The sequence below is a fragment of the Xiphias gladius genome, chromosome 23, assembly GCF_016859285.1.
Source record: "Xiphias gladius isolate SHS-SW01 ecotype Sanya breed wild chromosome 23, ASM1685928v1, whole genome shotgun sequence".
NCBI classification, from domain to species: domain Eukaryota; kingdom Metazoa; phylum Chordata; class Actinopteri; order Istiophoriformes; family Xiphiidae; genus Xiphias; species Xiphias gladius.
The window spans coordinates 16,697,194-16,711,209 of NC_053422.1; the positions used below are offsets into that span (position 1 = coordinate 16,697,194).

The window sequence follows — 14,016 nt, forward strand, 5'->3', positions numbered from 1 at the left end:
GTCCTTCAGAGACACAAACTTGCTGTTTACAAACATAACTGTGTGATCACTATGCGCAAAGTTTATTCTTAATCCAACCTGGTGCTGGGTTTATGCCTTTTCCACATTCAGATGACTTGCTCAGAATACCATGCAGTGAACTGTATATTCCACCTGCTTGTTTACGTTCATCTGCATCTCAGTCTGCTCAAACATTCATAAAAGATTAATGCCAGTATCTTCATCAGAACACTCACTATCAGCTGTAACAGCAGTCAGCTGGTAGCATTAAGAAGGCTCATGTTAATGGAGAGAGAAGTGCCACAGGCCTGAACATTAAAGCAAGTGCAACATAAACATCAACCACTTGCATATTTTGCGGAAAACTTGAAATACATAAGGTCATAGCGACCAAGTAAAACCAATATGGCTAAAAAATAAGGAATGTGGTGTTAGCCCCTATGGTATACGTTAGAATTTTAATGTGCAGTACAGACTGTACTGTGCAATCTTTCTGAGCTTTACATTTACCTAAAATAGTACTGGAAATGTCTTCAAACATTCAGACCCCAAAAAAACATCGTCCCACTGCTGTGTGCCAAAAATGAAAACCTGTGCTTTTTTTGGGCTGTATAAATCTTTAATATTTATCTAGATGAGGGGTTACTGTAGGGGGAGGATCCATGTATAGGGACTCAGTTTAAACAGTGCAGCATAAACAATGTTCCCATTGGTCCCCTTGCAGTTATACAGATGTTCAAGCTCATCGAAGGGGAACTAATAAAAGGTTTTTATCCTCTTTTCACCAATTCTAAAATGTTACATGTGTCTGAAAGACAGCTGCTTGTAGGTGCCCAGACACACCCAGAGCCTTCATCTTCCACCATCAGGCTTCCACTTAGACCTATTACAGTCTATAAATATCCTCCAAACTGTACTTGTAAAGTGCTAAAACCTTACAGCAGCTCTGCAAGATTCTGCTTCACCGTGTCAGTCAAACACTGAAAAGCAGAGAAGGGAGTATATCATTTAAATGCTGTACAACAAGGAGGAATCAGAACCCTTTGGCATAGTATCATGATAAAAAAGCGACTTAACGAAAAAGGGTCATTACAAGTTAAGCAGTTTACTCAGGATGACAAGTCACCACTCCAGTGTCAGTCGTTCCATTTGATCATAGAGCGTGAGGTGGTCTGGAGCCTCAACCCCTATGTCTGTGTTTAGACCTGCGTAATTAAAGATAAGACAGCATATAAATTTGATTTGAGTAATATTCTATTGTGCAGGTTTGCATAAAGTTACTGTTCTTGATGCACGAAAATGACATTTTTCTTCTTTTTAAGTTTTTATTGAATCTTTAAAACCAGATGGGGAAAGTGATTAAAATTGAATTAGATTCTGATTAGGCTGAATGCAAACCAACCACGCTCACCAAACAACAACATAAAACAGATGATAGACTGAGAAAAAAGTTACAGATGTAATTTAACATATTCTCCTTCTGTTGTCCATCCCCAATTTCAGTTTCTCTCTTTTTTAGGACTTTTTTTTGGCATTGTATGCCTTTAGAGCTGTTGTTGTTGTACATATCTTGTTTTCGTGGCTCATTTTCGGCTTTCGTCCTGAATTACATCATCTGAATCAAGCTTTCAGGAGCCTCTGACTCATATATAAATTAAAATCCAGTTCAAACATTTTATGGCTTCATCCATCTCCATCTATCAGAGGTGAGTTGGGTTCGGCTCCAGGTCCAGGCCTCAGCCCCGGTGCTTCCTGCCTCTACCGCCCTCCCCCCTTGCAGGGGCCTCCACGGGCCCAGAAAGATAATTTCCAGCCTTATCCGAAACAAGGCAAAACAAAAACTTGCGACCAGCATACAGGGTGGTTGCATTAGTTGCACTCCAGCTATGGCAACAGTCCAGATCAGCAGTGAGAGAAAACAGTCTTTAGCTCTTCAGATAGGCTGAATAGGCTGGGTATTGTTGGAGAAGAATGACTTGGCATCCAGTTTGTTAAGTGGGGTACCACTCTGTCAAGCTGTATGAATAAACAAAGACAGCTGCCAAATTTAAAGCAATAGATACCCCATCGTGTTCTCTTTCTCCACCACTTCATTGTAACAACATGCTAGAATTACAGATGGTAACAGTGAAACGTCCGCAGTTGACACGTCTGTCTCCCTTAAAACAGCCACTTGGTGTGTCCTGTTAGAGCTGTGGTTTGCTTCAGGATGTTTAGACAGAGTGCGAGTCTTATCTCCAGCTGATAAAGGATTGTGTTGAGGAGTATTTACATATGTGAGTCTGATGTGTATTTTTGCTGCATTATTAACTATTATCTTTTGGGGCTACATTTTAATTGTCATTGCAATTTGTAGATTTACGGGGGTAAATTGATGGATTTAGAACAGATTTAGAGCAGATTTGTTGCATAGAGGTGTTAATTACATAGAATTAGAAAGATGTTTAGGTGGGACAGTACTGTGTGGTGTTGCTCCCCTCCTATCCAAAAACTCGGCTTCAATGGCTCTCTAATTACTGCTAGCAGGGATTTAGACTTACCCTCACAATTAGAGGAGAACATGGTTACTGTCCAATTTAGCCCCCCCCCCCCTTTCTGTCCCTTGTTAGAGAGAAAAGGCCTCTGTCAGCTGCAGAGTTGCGTTATGAATTTCAAGCCGTCCACTCATATCCTGGTAAAAGAAAGAAATTAGGAAGATAGCCAAGGCAGAAAACAGACGTAGTTGCATGGTGTGTGTATGCATGTGTTCAAAAGAGGGCAACTGAAAGAGGAGAGAGAAGAGACAAGGGGGGGGTGCAATGATTTATTTTATGTGGGACAAATGGAAAAAGAAAGAAAATAAAAAAGGCAGAAAAAGGGATGCACCATGTAAGAAAAACAGGTTCACTCGAGCTGTAACTATTCTGTGTATTTATTCTATCTCACACTTGATTCGAGCAGTGTGATTATATAAGTGAAGTTATTTTCCTGAGAAACTTAGACTTCGATGTTTGTTTCCAAAGCAGGCCACCACAAGCTCTGCCAAAACCTTTCTTTTTTCTGCTTGGACCTCTCACTCACTCTCTCACTCTTTCTCTTCCTTTTTATTGTGTTTGTTGCTTTATGGAAGGGTTAGATGCGGTCCAGAGTGCTGTTGCCAATAGAGACTGTCTCAGTTCACCTCCAGTTGCTCGCTACTCCATTCATAAACAAATCACTCCAGCATGGGACCTCTGAGCTGCTACCTAAGAACAACAAGCAGAACTCGATCTGTATTTTGAAGTTTTCTACCTCTGCTTTTTCTCCTTCTCAGTTCACTCCTTTTTTTTTTTTAAACTTCCCTCTCTTGCTTTTTGCCTAATTCCCCTTCACTATTCCCTCCCTCCTCCCCCTCTGTGCTCAGAAGGGCCGGACCACTGACACTCTCCTCAGTGTGAATCTGTCAGGGAAGGAGTGTGTACGTCTTCATTTGGAAAACTTTTTTTTTTTTTAAACTTAGAGCACTAACTGGGAGCGGTGGGCAGGCTTTTTCAGAGTGTGAGAGTGGAGAGAGAGGAGACCCCCGCGGTGCTGTGTTTGACTAAACAAACAGCCGGGCTCAGAGTGGTACCTCCTCCAGCAGACTGCTGGGACAGCGGAGATTAACCTCAGACTCTGAACATCTGAGGGATCTATACATCTGAAGCAGCAGCCCCTGTAGAGACAAGCAGCTGGAAATCTCTCCTCTGATTTCATAAGGAGGAGACCGACTGCTGGCTGGCAGCGTCCTCGGACACGGAGGGAAGATTTGTCTATGCATCTAGGATCAATCTGAAGGTAAGAGGTCTTACTTCCCTGTCACTGTTAAGGATTTTACTTTTAGTCATGGCTGCTGGGCAGCTGTTGGCAGACTTTAAGATGTATTGTACAAAGTGGTGAAAATTCACTTAGCCTGCATGGGAATACTGTGACAGATTGTATTTTATAGCCGTCAGTCTCAGAGAGGATACACCTCATCCTTACAACGCTGACCTCTTGGTTCATAAAACTTTCTTTGATTTAAACTGATAAAAAAAATTTGATTTAATACTTGAAGACATTTTAAAAAAGAAAACTTAAATCTGTTTAGTTGTGTGATGTTGTTGCTAGTTAAAAGTAATGTGTCTATGTTAGTGGTATTTGTTACCCGCATGCTTGAATGTGTACACAACAGGAATTACAATGTGAAAGAGTGTGAGCAACCTGTTCAAACACGAACATGGCGATGACTTGCATCTATGTACATAGACACCTTTTCTCTCTTTACAAAGTGAAACTCTTACAATGTTTATCTTCTCACTAAGAGAATACGTCTGACAAGGTATCCCAGGGTCACACACACACACACACACACACACACACACACACACACACACATACATTAGGCTTTATAGCATAAGATGTTTGTATGTGCTCCACTTTGTGCTCCATTGCGAAAGGGCTTGTTTATACAGCCCTCCTAAGTCACCCTGAGTGATCTGACAGTCCTCACCATTAAACCATCAGTCTCTTTCCTCCCCCTGCGCCTGTCCCCGCTGCATAACTATATGGAGAAGCTCACTGAAAAGCCATGGCTGTGCAGTGATATCAGAGCCGGCATCAGTCACTGTCACCAGCATCCTCTTTAACTGTGGATGGATCTCCTTTTAGTGATAACACATACCAGCTTGAATTTATGCCGTGATGCTTTGGTCGCCCATTTTAAATATAAATCTCTTATAAACCAGTGACTCGGTCTCGTCTGAGAAAAGCAGAGCCAAGCTGAAATAAACATTCTGTTGAATGATCTTCTTGCATTCATCACTGGAGAAGGTTTTACTACCTGGCATGAGTTACAATATAGCAATGTGAGCTATTTCATGGCTGAGACACATGTGGCCTGCATGCCTTTTCCCTGTAATCCGCCATATGTTTTGCACCTGAAAAGCTTCCCCACTTCCCTGCTATGTATGGCTGCTTGGGTTTTAGTTGTCAGTTTGGCTGACTGCACATCCATCTTCTGTTTACAGATAACCTTTTTGATATTGGAGCATCTGAATTAGCATCAGTTGTAATCAAAACACTGTTGGCATGTGTTTTGGGTCTGCTGCTCTCCTCCTCTTCAGTTAGAGGTTTTCTTTTGAAGTTTTTGATCTTCTTTGGCTCTGTGGATATTTGTTCCAGGCATTGTGTAGTACTGTTGTTGCAGATGAGCTGTTGGAAAAATTGCATGCATGTCATATTTTTACCATCAACGGTATTAGCCTGTATTGCTTTCATATCATAATTATACCATCAGCAGGATGCCTCCTACAGAACATTGCACAGAACCAATTTAAGACAGAAGATTTAGTCTGACAGATCTTTATAGGATGGATTTGTAAAACATAGTGAAGTTTCATTTGTTGCCTGACTGGCGGGGATTTTTCTCCCTGTGCGTCAGGCTGCTGGTATGTACTACAGCAGAGCTCTTCTCCCCGGCCCTGATGCAGCGCGGCCCATTCGGCTCCATTCCCCTGGCCCAGACCTAATCCTTCGTCATCAGCTGTTTCCTGGCTCTCCAGGCTCTCTGCATGCCAGCCGCTCTGAGAAAATGTGCTTCACATTATGACCATGCAAAAAACATGCCAGGAGTCTGATCCGGCTCACAAGTGCTCTGGACTGCCGATATGTAACAGTTTGATCTCAGCAGCAAGTTTTGAAACACACTGATCCCATTCTGTCCTCCAGTGATTTTTCCATGGGGAGCTGAACACACAGCTGTTGAACAATCATGATTTCAAAACTACTGTGATTTTGTTTACATCTGGATGAGGTATATGGCTTAAAAAGTTATCTTGAGCTCTCAGAAACCTTATCACATGATTATATTTACACTTATTGATGACTGTGCACAATTTATATTTAAATATAGCAGTCTCTGACTCATTCTCTGGTGGTCACTTATTGTCTGATTAATGATTCATCATTCGTACTTTGAAACTCAGCTGTTGTTTCTTTGTCTCCTGTCCATCTAAAGGTCACTGCTTCTTTAATGCTGTACTCAGACACTATACTTAAGTGGCATAGCTTTAATGAAGAGCACTAAGTGGTGCTGTTATGCAGCATCCTGTACGGCTGCCTGTGCATCTGGCCTCCCCCTCATTCCCTACTTCTTTCTCTCCCACCAACTGACACAGAGCTGACAGGCAGCTGCATCTCATCGTCTCAAAGTAACAAAGCGCGTTACTCAAGTGCTGTGCTTGAGTATAATATGGGGGCACTATGAATATTTTCCAATTTATGCTACTTCATACCTCTACTCCAGAACATTTCAAAGGGAAGATTTTTACTTTATACTCCACTACATTTGCTGTATGTGGTGACTATAGTTACTTGATACTTTTCAGGTTACTTTTACTTATGATACTTTTTGCTGATATAACTTCTGTGCTTTTACTTTGAAGGCCCTGAAAACCGATTTTGTCAGTTAGTTTTGATATGATGAGCAATGCGGTCCTACATTACTACACAATGTTCTGGCAAAGTTAGAGCAGTTTCGGTTATTTGTTAGGATTAACAGATTTTGATATTTGTATTAATGTCAGTGCTCTGGTTTTCAAGTGGGTGGGGCTCTTTTGGAAAACAGTGATGTAATGCCTGTCTGTGCACCAATCATATTAGAGTCTGGCAACATTTTAATTAAAATGCGATGACAGGTGGGTGGTTGGTTGTTTATGTTTCCAGGCCAGTCGGTAATATTAAATGTTATAGAGAAATATTTAAAGGAATAATCGCTTATTTGCTTTCTTGCTGCAAGATTGATGGATCAATAACACTGTTATATCTGTATGGTACATTTTAGGCTAAAGCCAGCAACCAGTTAATTTAGAGTAAGAGTGGAAACAGCAGGAAACAGATAAACTGACTCTGTCTGAAGGAAACCAAATCTGCCCTCCAGTACCTATAAAGCTCAAAAATTACCATATATACATGTACATTTATTAGCATAGAAGTACAAAAACTAAAGTGTAAATACAACAATTTGCCAAGAAATAATCCGACACATAATTCCCCATAAAATTGGGTTCCCAGTCTTTATGTTAAGCTAAACTAACCAGCTGGTGGCTTTAACATCATGTTCACCGCACAGACATGAGAGTGGTATTGATCTCCTCGTCTATCTTACTGCAAGAAAGTGGATGAGTGTATTTCCTAAAACTAGTGATTAATATTTAAAACAAATTTTTTTAGTGAATAAAAGTAGAAGTAAAAATGAAAGTAAAACTTCGGATGCTGGACTTTTACTTGTAAAAGTACTTGGAGTATATTTACATTGCCGTATTGTTCCTTTACTTAAGAAAATGGTCTTCCACCCCTGTATGGCTATAATATTAGAAAGGTATTATGATCCCCTCCCTGAATTTACTTCATAAGGAAAAATACAGATTTTCAGCAGGAAGTTTGGGTCGCCATCAGATCCTGTTAGAGCAACACACTTTCTCTGTGGAGATTGTGCTGTCCTCGCTCCAACAAAAACATGCTGGATTTAGTGATACAGTGCAGTGAGACAGGAGGACAAAGAAAAACAGCCAATTGCTTTTACTAGATAAGAATATTCCACACAATGGAAAGTGGAGACTAATTTGGATTTCTCTTGGTTTGTCTTCTAGTTATGTGCCGCTTTCTTTGAGGTTTAATGATATTTATCAGTAGCATTTCTTCTGATTTGTCAATACCCATGCACAGAAAAAAGTACTAAAAAGAATTTTTCAAAATAGTTTTGCTGCAAATGTCAACGTTAACATAACTCTGCATAAAATAACATTTCAGGGCAAAACTGCACAAATAGTATAAATTATCTACAGATTTGTGCTTCTCTGTCACTATAATCCCTTCTTTTCCTCTTCAGGCCTGTATTGCTGTGTTTAGAGAAACAAGTGGAATTTAAAGTCAGTCAGTCCTAATTGTATCCAGCTGTTTCTGGTTCTATCTTGTTGGGGGGTGTGGGTGTGTAAAAGCGGAGGGACTGGAAGTGTGTGTAGGCGTCCTCCATTTCTCACAAGGCAGGTTGGGGGTCTCATACCCTCAAGCGTTGGTGGGATGGCCTGTGTGCAGGGAAAAGAAAAAAAAGAGAAGAGGTGGGGTGTTGTACCCTGCACATGGGTGTGGAGGTCTTAGAAGAAAAATGTGGGAGGATGTAGTGCTGCTTATGCTAGCAAATATATCTGATATCCTTGCCTGAGAGCAAAAACAGTTTGCATTGGCGGGAACTGGGACAAAAAAATTATAGACTTAAGTGGTACCAACTCAAAGACTTACTACTCAAGAAAATGGGAAAAAATGACATGACTTCAGTGACAACCACTGCTTTAGTTTTTGATATCTTTTTTCTTTCATTTAGGTTCTCAAATGAGCAGAAAATTAGACCATTACACTGATATCAAACACTAGCCACATCTAAGGATGTCATTCTACAACCATCAGTTTTACCCAGAAGCCCTTTACACCCCCCCCCCACCGCCACTACAAACAGCATTTACAACTCTGTTTGAAAGGGAGCAAACCAAAATCCACAGTTTCCCAAACATGTGTTGCCTGAGCAGGACAGAGTCACTTTGGTTGCTGGGGTACGACCTCACAGACACTGTATCCTATAGCTGAACTGAGGAAAACCAAAGGGAGATTTATGAATAGGAATAATAGTAGAGGATTTTTTTAATGCTCCAGAATCTGATAATGCAAACTTGAGATGGCTTCAGTGCAGCTTCAAGCTCTAAAGTTACAGGATACAAGCTGTTTTTTTGCTGATACAGAACTTTTCAAAGTCCTGTTTCCAGTTGTGTTACTGCAAAATCCAGTTGGGTTCAGTGTAAGTGAACCAAAAATCTTGACTATTTCTCTCAGCCAGATATCTGGATAACAAATGATGAACTCTCTCCAGTCTCAGTCTGTCCTGAAAGTAGTTACTCAGCAAAAAAGTTTCTAGTGTGGAAAAAAAAGTGATATCATGCTAAAATCAATATTTTAGCTGATATAATGATCCATTGTTAAAAATATTAACAATGGATCAAATGACAACTTGCAGTGTTAAGGGGTTGCTTGTAGTGACGAACCCACAGAGGTTTTTAGTGTCATTCAGCTCATGTTTTGGTTTTTCTGGCCATATTTTTTATATTGTTTTGGTTCACTCTTGAGCCTCTCATCTATGCTGTTTTTCGGCTGCTGCAGGGAGCTGTTTTCATTTAGAAAAGCTCTGCACTACCTTCTCAGCACTAAATAAATAGCAGACACAGTTAACTGGTGATCATAGCGGATCATTTAGCAGCTTACAAGCCAAAATTTTATTTTGGCTTTTTTTTAAACATTTGCTGGATGGGCAGAAACACGGCTCAAAATAAAAGCTCCTAACAGATGCTAACAAATAAAAAAGCTGATACAGTTTGCACTTTAAATATGTTAGATATGGCACATACGACATTAAGAGAATATAAAAAAAAATAAAATAAAATCAGTAGAGATATTTCTAAATAAATGAAAATGTTTGAGGGTTCAGTGTCTGTCCCTTATCTTTTACAATATGAAAGATGGATTATTTTGATACAAACACAGGCATTTCCTGCTTACAGTGACTCATATATTCTGGCACGTCAGCAACATATTCATGTTGGCGACATGTGTGTTATCCCAACTGCAATGGCCTTTTAGTCATAAGCCTGCAGCTTATCAGTCATTATTACAACTCTGGCAATGTACAGTATGTGTATTACTCATGTTGGCCAACAGTGAGAGCTGTCTGAGGTGGGAGCAGTGCATTGTGGGTCTTCTGCCAAGGGACCAGAAGGTTTTCCTCAGGGGGCTTGGTCTGTCCAAGATGAGTGATAAAAATGGAGGTTTGTTTTAACAAAGACACTCTGGGTCATTTTTTTCCCACAGAGCTTGCCAGAGTCCTGGTGCACAGAGATATGTCTAGAAAACCTGATATCCCTCTAAAATAGAGAACCAAAAAGACAAGAATGGCATCTACAGTACATTTATGCTCCGGTGCAGCTATTGTAGTGATATGATTTAGTACATGACTTAATAAAGTGTTCAGTGTCAGAGAGAACTCATATTCGGGCCTACATGAGCGATAATATTTGCATTAGAAAGACGTAACGGCTAAATTGGAGATGTTTGTTTTGAGGATCACAGCTTCCTGTACACTTCAGCAGAGTAAACACCACTGTCTGTGATGTAAGACTGTATGTGCGCTCCCTCTGCTGTCCCCCTCTCTGCTTTGATGTGGCGTTTCCCATAAACTGTGTTCTGTATGTCTGCATGCTCCCTTTGCTGTTATTTTTTTTCACTGTCTGCTTCTGCGTATTCAGTATTCTTGTGGTGCGTCGATGGTTTGTCATGGTTGGTGCATTGGTCTAATTGGTATGTTCTTGCATGTTGATAGTTTTTTTGTCTTTGTTTTTGTTTTTCTTTGCTCTTTGGTCTTGTTATTTAAAGCTTTTTTCCTCTTTGAAAAAAAGTTTCATTATGTGCTGTTGGTCCTCTAGTCATTGTGGCATCTTTCGTTGTCTCCACGAGTATTTGGCTAATGGTTGTGGTGGTCTGCTGTGTCATTGATGCATCACTGGCTTACACCCACACAAGGCCAGAAATTTTCCCCATACAGGAAGTCAGAGCTCTCCAGCTGCACTTCAGGAGGCTTTTTAGACATCTTTCCCTCTTTTGTTATAGATTACTCTTCTTCCCCCCTTTTCCGAGAGCAACCTTTGCCCCTTGGGACACACTCAAGCAAACAGTTGGCTGCAAATGTGGTTCGGAAAAACATTTCCCACCTCATTGAGGACTGCTTCATCACTGCCAGATGTTTAAATAAAACATGCAGATACAGTATATATAGATAATCCCAGCAGTGGGATTACAGGCTGCTGAGGGACTTGAGTTTACACACTCAAACTGTATCCTGAGGCTGTGCGTGGGCTGTGTGCGTACCGCTGAGGTCGATTTTAGCATTCTTACTCTTTAGCTGGTGACACTTTGAGTGTAGTTGGGTTGTTTATGAAAACCGGGAAGGGTCAATCAGCCACCAAATTCCCAGCATCTGTGGGAAAACTCATATGGCAGGATAACAGTTTATCCCTCATGGTGTTTACTGTGCCATCACTTACATAAACACTGTTCGTTTTTTTTCAGACCTCCAGAATCATTGTGGGACTGCAGTATCCCATTTCAAAGATTAAAACGACAACAATAAACATCTGGGTTACAGAAATGTTTTGCTGATTCTTTATGTCATCCTAAAGACAAGCTCTCTGCCTCAGATTGAGAAACACTTGACTCGACTTGACTTGATTTATGGATATTGTGGATGCTTCTTACTGTAATTTGTCTCAAACACTACTCGATTGTCTTTATGGTTCAAACAAAGAGCAATTTTGTGTTTTAGGGGGTCAAACTGCTACCAAGTGTTTTTATTAAGTGGGAAAGAGAGTCGCTGAAATGCTGCCAAACCTTCTTGGCAGATTCAATAGTGTCGTGACCCTTTTAACACTTCATACCGTTGTCTGTTCTCTTCTTGCACAAAGACCTCACTAGGATAGAGCATGAAGACAGCCATGTTTTCAATACAGTTTAGAACTACCCGTAAGTGTCTCCTCACACCAAGACTACCACTTTGATGTTACTGTTGCATTTTCTTAAACTTCGGATTAGTCTCTGAAGTAACGTTAAGTCTCCAAACTCTTTTTGAAGCGGTCTCCTGGCTCCCCTTGGCCCTCTGATCCTAGTCCGCACATTTGGAGGGTCAGGTTCCTTCTCAGAGTCCCCCACTGCCCATTGGTCAACATAAAACCTCATCGTGTAGCGGTAGCCAAACATTATTTTTCCGTCCCTTTCAAAGACTCCAAATTAAGAACTGAACACACCTACATTCTTGTTCAGCAAAGAATGTTTTGCAAATTCACATCCTCCAGCAGCCCTAACATAGCAGTCCGGATTGTTATAGCAAATACAGCATCAGCAGCCAGTAACCATAAGATTTGTGAGTTCTCATAGTGCCAAGTGACACATGCCTTTGGCGTCACAGAGTTTGGCTGTTGTCGCTCAAAGTCATCACCACTGACACTGAGGTTAGTGGCACTCATAAGCACTGATGTACGGCTTCCTCAGTGGACAGTCCCTCGTTGCCGGTTGCTGGGGCCCTTGGGGATGAGGTGACCCCCTCTGCTCCGGTCGTCATCACCAGCAGTGTCCCAAGTGTATCAGCGGTCCTGGGAAAGTTTCTGAGAAATGCTGTGGGAACGTGAACTGTACACAGACATCAGTGACAAGGGGGGGGGGGGGGTCTGTGTGTGTGTATGTGTTTGTGTGTGTGTATGTGTGTGTGTGTCGGTAGTATGAAGGATTGGTGGGGGTTGGGGTGTCATACAGCGAATACCTATGTAGAGTACTGTGCATATACACATGTAAATGAACTTCGGCACAAAGAAAATCTCTCTAGCTGTCTCTTGCTCTCTGCCTGTCGCTCCTTCACCCCTTTTTATTAGAACCAGGAGGCAGGGGAGGAAATGGACCAGTCATGTTTTTGGAGCAACTCAAGGGCTTTTCATTTTGGGAGCGGAAGTTCCAAAGGCAGTTAATTTAGAGAGACAACATGTATCTGGTTTGAGTAACTGACTTTGGGTTAGTCATGGAATTTCTTGCTCCTCACCTCCACTGCCAAACTGATCAGGTCATTTTTCTCTATCATATGTGGATATACAGCCATCAAAAACCATTAAAAAACAGCAACTTTGGTCCAGTTTTATAGATACAAAGCTGGTGTTGCCAGATATGTTCAGTTGATAAATGAAAACTGGCAAAACGCCTAATAGTTTCAGTCAAGATGGAGAAAAGTAAACTTTAAAACACATGTTGAATTACATAATGAATAAAGATAGTCCGAGTTCTTAAAAATAGAGTTTGTAAAATTGGATTGCATTATCAAGTAAATGGGGTAAGATTTCACAAGATATATTTCACAATTTTTCCACTGGCTCCCTCCTTCTCTTCTTCCTCCACCCTCGCTCTTCCCAAGGTTCCCTCTTCCGCCCTCTCTCTCTTTCCCACCCTCTTGTGTACAGGCCTGTGATCCATCCTTAACTAGTTCCAGACGCCTGTGTGCAGCAGGCCTTAACCCCCATCCCAAACATAACAACAAACCAAACCCTTCCCTCTCTGATTTTTTTCTCTGCCCTCAGACTCTACGGTGAAATAACCAGTAGAAGATTTTAAGGTCTTAGATAACGGTGGTTAATGTTGGTGATGTGAGGATATAAAGTATTAGTCACGTTTGACCTCAATAACTGCTCGATTAATTCTGGGATGTTGATATCACTCTGGTGTACAACATTACCTCCCATTAGTATTACAAAACCATAGCAACTGTTCAAAATTCCCAGTACACTCCTGAGTCAGTAGCTTGGGCGAATGCCCTCATTTTCACTTTTGTTTACACCAACACCAATTAATGGCTCAGCACGGCTCTAGAATAGCTTGGACGCAGCATTGTTGCCAGTGAGCGTGTTGCAAAGCTGCACACAGTGACCCGTTTGTTAGTGGGCAGAATGCTGGTGAACCAGGAACAAAAAGAAACCAGACATTGTTGCTCTGTCCTGGTGCAGCGAGGCATCAAATACCTCCAGAGTGAGCTGCATCTGCACCTCAGACTCTGTGTGCAGGCCAGAAACCATTAAAGAAGGGAGCTTGACAACAAACTGAATGCTTTGTGTTTGTTTCCTTTTAGAATAAGCAGAGCATAGTTTTATGTCATTTTCCTTGATTGGACGCAGATTTTTCTGACATGCAATGTGATTTCTATTCAAAATTCTTACTTAACCCGACCTGCTGGGTTTAATAAGGGCAAGAATCAGTCCATCATTATATGAAGCCTCTCTAATGGAGAGATGACAACTCTGGTGGAGTTGTGTGTAAACAGGGGTGAACACAGCTTAGATCTTCTATTTTTATTGAAACTTTTGTGGACAGAATGATCTGTGTTTTTTGAACTATTGACTAAGACAATAC

The 14,016-nt window shown here is 41.1% G+C and overlaps 1 protein-coding gene across 2 annotated transcripts in view; it reads left to right on the forward strand.

Annotated features, from left to right (window-relative positions):
• The first annotated feature begins 3,299 nt into the window (after nt 1-3,299).
• Nucleotides 3,300-14,016, forward strand: part of pdgfrb (platelet-derived growth factor receptor, beta polypeptide) — a 29,819-nt gene continuing 19,102 nt past the window's right edge. The window contains exon 1 of one of the 2 annotated variants that reach the window (XM_040119696.1): nt 3,300-3,795. The gene's annotated coding sequence lies outside the window, so the exon portion shown is untranslated. The remainder of the gene's footprint in view (nt 3,796-14,016) is intronic. The other variant, XM_040119697.1, reaches the window with a different exon arrangement.